Source organism: Protopterus annectens, chromosome 1.part1 (genome assembly GCF_019279795.1).
Source record: "Protopterus annectens isolate FY-2018-M chromosome 1.part1, PAN1.0, whole genome shotgun sequence".
NCBI lineage: Eukaryota > Metazoa > Chordata > Ceratodontiformes > Protopteridae > Protopterus > Protopterus annectens.
Window position 1 is genome coordinate 1,113,145,732 of NC_056726.1, and position 8,681 is coordinate 1,113,154,412.

General features: G+C 42.7%; 1 pseudogene; it reads left to right on the forward strand.

Annotated features, from left to right (window-relative positions):
• Nucleotides 1-683: 683 nt before the first annotated feature.
• LOC122809076 lies at nt 684-6,700 on the forward strand (annotated as a pseudogene).
• Nucleotides 6,701-8,681: the final 1,981 nt, after the last annotated feature.

Consider the following 8,681-nt stretch of genomic DNA (forward strand, 5'->3'; position numbering starts at 1 on the left):
TCGAGCCAGTAAACAGCTCTCGAGCTATTGAAGATGGCCAAGTTGGAGCCGAGGATCAGCTCCAATCCCAGCCAGCAAGAAATAAGGTGAGATGAAGACAACTAACATAGAACGTTATGGTAGGTACATAACTTCTTTATATCAGTCCACCATCTGTCCTGCTGCCTCTAATGTAACTGCCAGGGTAGATTTCCTCTCACCTAACTGTGGATGAACCCTTGCTACAGTCATGATTTTATCTTCTTCTTCTTTTTCTCACTCCTCACATCTCTTTTATATAAATTTTTACTCCACTCCTTTTTCTCCCTGCCTTGTCATTTCTGAGCAGTTTGTTCATGAGAAGCATTTATTTATATTTCACACAGCCTAAGAGTAAGTGAGTGTAACAATGTAACTTTATAAACTGAAAACTATACAATGTTACAATATATCAGCCATGCACAGACTGTGTTAGTATTAATAGACAGCAATAAGAAATGTTGGCATTGAAACAGTTACATTTCCTTTCTTCCTTTCTCCTGCTCACTGACAATTACAATGTATTAGTCAAAGTGGATTGGCCTGGGCTGCTCTAACACACAGGAAAGGCACTAGTCTTACTTTTATAAATACCTGCAACTACAGGCAGGTAAAGACTATTGCAGTTTTTGTTTTAAAGCATTTTTCTTAAACTGTTGGGTATAATGGCTCTTTCAGCTGAGGATGCATAGACTGCTAGTGCTGTTTGGGAAAAATATATGCAGATGTTGAGGATAATGGTGCTGTTGTATTAAGCAGGTAAGAACATTTATTTTCTACAGAATGTGTGTGTTTGTGTATAACATAGTATGTATAGTTTTCATTTTAAAATGTATTCCTTATGTTTTATGGAAATTTGCTTGTTCTAGAGTAAAAGCATTTGTTTTTTATTTTTTTCTATTTGTCTTGAATTTAGGTATGGGTAGCTATAAAATGCTAACTAGCTATTATTGTGTAGTCTGAAACTTATTTAGGCTCTCATGCTGAAGCAATTGTATGATAGTGTGGCTTTTTTTTTTCTTTCAGAATGTTCAAAGAAAATCCTCATACTGTGAGCTACTTTAAAAACTTCACACAGCTGCAGTCTATTGCCGAGACTGCTTCTGCTGAGGAAATTGCAGCCCTGGCTGAGGTTCGAGGCCATGGAAAGAAGGTTTTCTCAGCCTTGAATGATATGGTATCACACTTGACCAATGTGGATTCTTTAAAAGGGACCATTGTTCCATTAGCCAAGAAGCATGCTACTGAGCTAAAAGTAGATGTGAAGGACTTTGGGGTAAGCTTTTAAGTAAAAAATGGTGGGAGGATGGCATAATGGTTAAGGTGTTTGCCTTACAAACAGAAGGTGCAGGGTTTGATTCTCACATGGGGTAAGTGGCTAGGCTTAAAAATGGCCTGCAAAGGCAGTTAGCCTAGTACCAACCTATGAATATATTTTTTGTTTAGGAAGGCTTAACAGCTTTAACTTTATTAGTGGGCCAATTGTTTTCCTCCCCAAAAGTTGTTGGGCAAGAAAAGCTTAAAGTTTAAATTGTATGTGAATTTGAGAACCGCTGTTTACCAGGTTAAATGATCTCCTCACTTAAATCCAACTTAAGTCACATTCCCTAAACTGGATGAACCTTTTGATCTTCATGAAACCACCTGACTTGTATACTGGGATTTGCCAGGTTGTTGTACTCTGTTTTTGGTAGGTAGCACATCTTGGTTCATAGGTTCATACTAGGCTATCTGCCCTGGGGCAATTATAAGCCTAGCCCGATTCTGTATGGCTTATGCCACCCCTTGATTTGAGTATACTGTGCCCTTTTTAAGGCTTAGTTTACTGTGCCTCTGTCTAATAGTGACACGGGAGTAATCCCTGGGACAAACCTACGATCCCCCATCCACTTATCGAGATTCTTCTTGAAGAGATTCAGTGAGGTGCTCTGCCTCACATGAACTGGAATTCTATTCCAGAGTGAAGGGAGCCTCTGGGTTATGAACCTGTCCCTCCAGCAAGTTCTATTTATTTCTGTGCTGAGGTTCAAGTCCCTCAAGCGTGTGGCTCTAAGGGATTTAGATTTACTGAGGTGGAGCATGTCCATTAATTCTGGATTAGACATAGCTTTGTATGTCCGGCATAGATCGCCTCGAAGTAGGCGGTATGCAACTGAGTAGAGCTGGAGTTTTTTTTAACCGAGCAGCATATGGCATCTGTTTGAGACCCTTGATCCTCTTGGTGAGATACTTTTGGGGTCTTTCTAATTGCTGCAGGTGTTTGGTAAGGTACATCCCAAAAGGGGCATTGTATTCTATGATGGGCCTGATGAGGGATGAATAAAGGGGCATGATTACCTCTCTTGTGAAACCCTTCGTGATGAGGTGGGCTATGTAGAAGGTCTTTCTAACCACTTTGGCAATGTGGTTTTCAAAGGAGAGATTGCTATCAACTTGGGTCCCCAGGTCCCTAAACTTTCTCTGTACTTAATGGGTTTCTGCCTATGTGGTAATTTGTGGGCACATTGTTTTTGCCAAAGGGTATGACTATACATTTTAGTTATCTGTCTCTGAGACCTTTTTGAAGGATGTTTGTGTCAGCTGGAGAGTTGATTATGGCGCCCAGTTTGCAGAGTCATCTGCGAACTTGGTGAGCCATAGTCCTCTGTTTGCCTGTACCTCAGAAAAGTATATACCAAACAAGAGTGGTCCCAGGACAGAACCCTGTGGGATGCCACTTGTGACATGTTTCGAGTCTGACATGGCTCCAGCAACTCACTCTGTGGATTCTGTCTTTGAGCCAGATTGCGACCCATCTTGTGACATAGGGGTTTATATTTAAGCTGGATAGCTTATCTATGATGCCCAAGTGGGGTATTGTGTCAAATGCCTTTGCAAGGTCCAGATAGGCTGTGTGGACTACCTTCCCTTCATCTATGGCTTTGGTGACCGTTTCAAAGGAGTCAACCGGGTTCAAAAGGCAGGATCTGCCCTTGACAAAGCCGAACTGGGTAGGATCTAGTGTCTGTAGGTCCCCAATGTCTTTGTTTATGAGCTCCATGATGATCCTCTCCATAGCCTTGCAGACTAAGCTAGTCAGGCTTATGGGGCGATGTTTCCAGGGTCCGTAGAGGCTCCACCTTTGTGGAGTGGGACCACTGTTGCTGTACGCCATTCTGTGGGCACATATCCTGTAGTGAGGCTGAGATTGTATAGCTGTTTTATTTGAGGGATTAGTTCCTCTTGTAGTTCATGTAGGATGCAACCTGGGATGACATCTGGTCCCATGGAAGCAGTGTTTTTTGCTTTGGAGAGGGCAGCCTTCACCTGAGCATCTGAAATGTTTGGGAGGCAGCCCTCTGTTGGGATAGATACTTGTTCTTTTGGGGGGAGGGGGTGGAGAAGGGGGGTGGAGAAGTTTGCACTGAAGTCTGCCAGGATATTGGCGATGTCTGTGGGTTCAGTGTATTTTCGTTTAGAATCAACTCGGAACAAGTCTGGGAGTTGCATCCCAGGTTTCTAACATAACTGAAAAAAGCCTTATGATTGTCTTTGGTGTCCTGTGCAATTTTTCTCTCTAAGCTGGCCTTGGAGGATTTTATGAGGGATCGTAATTTTTTGCTAGTACTGATCAGAGATGCCTTCCCTATTAGGGATTTTGCTCTATCATGTAGTAGCTTCCTCCTTTGTTGTAATAGTTTATTTATGGCAGGGGTCCACCAGACTGGACGCCTGCCTTTGGATGATTGGGTCTTGGTTTTGTTTGGGATAGCATGATCCATGCATTCCTGGAGATGTCCGTAGAATGCATTTATATAGGATTCTGCAGTTTGGGCTGTAGTTTCCACTGGCCCTGGGGCCTTGAAGGATTCCACTTCGGTTTTGAGAAGTTCGGTTGAGAAGTTCATTTTTGAGAAGTTTTTCACTGGTTTTCTGGGCTGGGGGTGGGGTTGGGATGTGGACATCCAGTGATTTATGGTCTGATCTTACCAATGAGGGATATACTTCAGATGTGGAGCATAGAGTCCCCATGTTGGTAATGATCAGGTCTAGTATGTTGTCCCCTCTTGTGGGAGTGGTGACTAGTTGTTCCGTAGCATTGGAGTTTATAATTTCCAGGAATCTTTGGGCTAAGGTGCTGGGGCTTGAGTAGTGCTCCCAGTCAATGTTTGGGTAGTTGAAGTTGCCCAATATAATGGTGTTCTGACAGATCTTCATGTTTTCAGGAAAGCCGAATGGGATTCCTGACTGAGAGGGTGGTCTGTAGGATGCTATAAACTGAAAAGCAGTCTTGCCCACTGTTGCACATGGATGGTCTCCGATACTTCGTGCAATGCCACTAACCTGGAGGTGTGGATATCCTTGATAAATATGGAAACTCCCCCTCCTTTTGTGGTTCTGTCCGGGTTTTGGGGCCGAAAAGCATGATACGAGGTATAGCCTGGTAGTGCTGGGGTGCTCTCTGGAGCCTTGAACCAGGTTTCTGTCACTGCATGGATATCTATGTTCTCTATACTGAGGAGAGCTTCGAGTGCGTGCATCTTGAGGTTAAGACTTCTGGCGCCTTAGTTTCTTGTTCCTTGTGCTGTCTATGGGGGGGTGGGTTTGACTTTTGAGCCTTGCCTAAAGGCACTATGGGGCTGGCAAGAGCCTTTGCCAATATCCGAAAGCCCAGTGGTGACGGGCGCAAGCTGTCCCTAGCGAAGCAACGTGGCTTCTCGAGCATGTCATCCCAGGCTGACAGACACTGGATCCCCTTTGAATGACACCAAAATTTTAGCCAATTGTTAAAATCTATCATTTTGTCTTTGTACTGTGGCATCATTCTAGGTGAGGGTAAGATGCTGCTCAAGGTCAGGGTCATACCAGCCTGGGCTACATGATCAGAGAGCTCCTCTGTCTCTTTTTTCATGTAGTCCAGGGAGGTACATCTCGGGTCAAGCACCCGACAGGCAGCTCATCATGACCTTCTCTTTATTCAGCCTGGTGAGCGGGACGTCAGTGTGTCTGAATAGTCACCTAGTATCAGGTGTGTTATTCAGCCTTAAGGTCGCCCACACCTTTCATAACCAGCTTAGTATTTGACAAACTTTACCAGTTTTCTCCCCACTTTTTGGGTGTGTAACTTTTGCTTTTATCTTGCCAAACACTTCTGTAATATAGCCTTGTTTAAAGTGTAAAACCTGCGTAGGTTGGGCATATAGTGAAGATTGGTGTGGTACAATTGGGCTACTTGCCATTCAGTCTGCTTACTGTTTAGTTTGCATAAGCAATGACTACAAGAAACTTTCTTGGTGCTCAGTAGGTTGAACTGAGAACTACTCACGTTGGCTGTCATGTTTACAAATAGTTTGTCCTGTTGTGTAGCTCTGCTGAGATATCATAGCTAGAAGATGTTGAAGCAACACAGTGTTAAAAATGGGTGCATAAACCTCTATGCTAACAAGTTGTATTCCTTTTGAATAAGATGGAAGACTTCTTTCTCTGTGTTTATGAAGGTATGGTAAGAGAACCTCTACTGCAACTGGTTTTCAGGGTTGAGGGTCCTTATTTCCTTGTAAGGGCATCTACAGAGTTTCAATAGTCAATCTCTCCACAAAAACACTTGGTACAAACTGTATCACTAATTGTGCCTTTCAGTGGCAGAAATTGCAGGGGTGATCTGCTCTAGCTTATGCCTTTTTAATTTAATAGAGATTACAAAGTGAAAAGGTGCTGGCATTTGTACACTTGTGCAGAGAACCAACATTGTAAATGTGGATTGGATGTGTCTTTGTCCTGAAAGTACACAGATGACAGTCTGGCAAGTTTTAAATGAAAACATTACTTTTAGTAAAACCTGAAATTTTGCAAATGTTAAAATGCATGTCTGCTTTTGCACCCCCCCGAGGATCAGTAGTACTTTGGCTGCAGTGTTCCTATTTCTTACTGTGTGCCACACCTCAGTCTGCATGATGAATCTGCAAGATCCAGCTCAAGCATCAGTGGTTTGTCCCATGGAAACCCTAGAGCTTTCAACTTCACATTGAAGGGAAGTCACAAATGCAAAAAATGACAAATCTTTAAGCGTAAGAGCATGGATAATACAAAATCTATTACTGAAGTACTAGAGCACAGAAGTTATTAAGTAGATTTCATCCTTTTGAATGAATGAAATTTCAGATGGGGAAAATACTTTTGTCCTTATTCGTACAGTGCTCACATTACAGATGGGGACAATACTTTTGTCCTTATTCGTACAGTGCTCACATGACTGCCTTGGGAGTGTTTTGCCTCAGTACAATAACTATCAGCCTGGAGTTTGATTGGCATACTTGTGTATCTATCTGTCCTTGGGTCCCTTATTCCCTACAGTAGTGAAGGGACGATTTACCACTGTGGGGGTTTGTAACACTTCTGCAAATGGCATGTTTAATCACTCCAACTGGTATGAGATTTTTTTCTTGCACATAAGATGGAAGGGGGCTTTCTCCCCAGTGTGATCCCAAACTTTGTTTATAGCATGCAGAAAAATTTCACCTTGTAATACATATGTTTTTCACTTTCTTCAGATCATTTTTGAAAATCTGCTGGATCTCATTGGACAGAAGCAAGGTGGAGATGCCAAAGAAGCTTTCGAGAAAGTTACAAATCTAATATATGAAGAAATAAAAGCTGCATATTGATCACTGTTCCATTTTCAATAATAAAAATATAAAACAATTTTTGTCTTAAGATTATTTGCAGTACACTAACAAGAAGAATGTATCTGGACTGTTTGAACTTGGAATAGGTGACCATGTATCTGGTTATGGTAATCTGTTCTAATGTTTTGAATTCCTCGCCACCTTTCATAATGTACAGGTATTGCGTTGCATCTATCAGTACTACATACTTCAGTGCAAGTCCAGCTGGGCTGCCAGTACTGGTGTTTCAGTTTCAGTTATGGATTAAATTTGTAGTGTTCAATGTCTGAAAGTTGACTTGGTAGGAATTGGCAATTGTAGAGACTGGAATAGTGACATGGTTTAAGTGCAAGTAAAGTCCAGATGCTGGTCTACAGAGGCAATACATGCTTGCTTTAACTCTAGCCTATGTCTCCCTGTTCAAAATCCAAGAATAAACTCTGAGCTGCATCAACTTTCATGAGGTCAGGCCTTGTGCTTCTCACTTGCAAGGTAAGTAGATGGCATCATGCTGAGCCTATGACAAAACAATAGCTTCAGCTACAGAGCTGACTATACTATAGCCTTGCTGATGGTGTAATTTCACAGCTTCATGTGATGAAACCACCTCGTAACACATGTCCAGTGCACTGAAGTACGATCAGCATGAGCTCAGGAAGGTAAGGCTACTTTGTTGCTGGTGGAAATGGTGTGCTGTACTACCTGTATATAGAAAGGACATTAGTCTTGTGGGCAGAAAGTGATCAACTAGATGCAATGTCCTCCAGGAAGGGTAAAAGCTAGTGTGAGACTGATTCACAAAGACCACCAAAAGTCCTGTTGGCCTAGGAGCTTCTCATGACTGAATTTGTCATGATGGGCTTTCAACCCTTTCATTGTATTTTGCAAACCACCTTGCTAAAGATGCTAATGAAGGTAACTTCCCTGCCCAAAGGGGGGTCCATGGGGAGGAGGGGGGTGAATAAGTTAAGACCAGAATCTTCTGTCCAGTCTCTGCCAGTTTAGTTACAAAGCCAGAGACTTAACTGGTTGTGTGATTTCTCTGCCATGTCTAGGGTGGAGGCTGGTGAGCATCTGGTGGGCAGCATGTCCAATGAGGTTTAGCAGGTGTCAACTTCAGGCATTCAGGAGGACCACAGGTATTTGGTTCTAGGGGTTTTCCACACTCTGGGTAAGTTTTCTGACATCCCCTTAAAGAAACTGAAAACTAAAGTTGTTTCTGCTCCTATGGAGCCAGTTAGTGGTAGGCCTTAATGGGGGGGGGGGGGATTTAATACTTTGTCATCAAGGTGGCCTCAAGGGGTTTCTCTTCTGATCTTCCTTTGTCCTCTTCACCTGAAAGGCCCAGGTAAATTTTTGAGTTGGATTCTGACTCTCTCTACCCAGATTCCTTTTTTAGACTACAACTCTGGAGGAATCTTAGTCCAGATACCCTTGAGGAAACACTTTTGGGGACACAATCTCTAGGATGATGGAATTTGAGATTGTGACCAGGTTTGATATCTGTAAGCAGTATTAAGTTACTGCAGATGGAACCTCCTAAATCTATTCCTCCGGTCTTTTTGCTACTTTTTTCAGTGCCTCTAAAGCACCTGATTCTCTTCCCTGCTCCCAAGTCTGAGCTATTATAGGGTGCCTGTCTGAGGATTGTTCCTCTTTCTATCTCTGGGATACTGGTCTCCATTTTCTGTTTGGGAGGTGTTTGCATTTCTCCTTCCTGACATTTCCAATTCTGTGCTTGTGCCCTTTGGCCTTTCTACTGGCCCAATGGTGCTAAAAACTCCTTGCTCCTGTAATTGCTTTTTTGCAGACTTCAAGGGAATTTCTTTGACATTTTTACCATTTCTCTTTGGAGCCTGGTGTTCATGAGAAACTCTCAAGATCATGTCTTTCTGGGTTGCAGGATTCTGACTGTGCCAATGCTGGCATCCCTGTCTCCTCCAAAGGCCTAACTTGTATTTTTTAAAAGTATGCTCTGATGCTCTGCTGGCCAACTCCACATGGAAGTCTAGTGGTTTC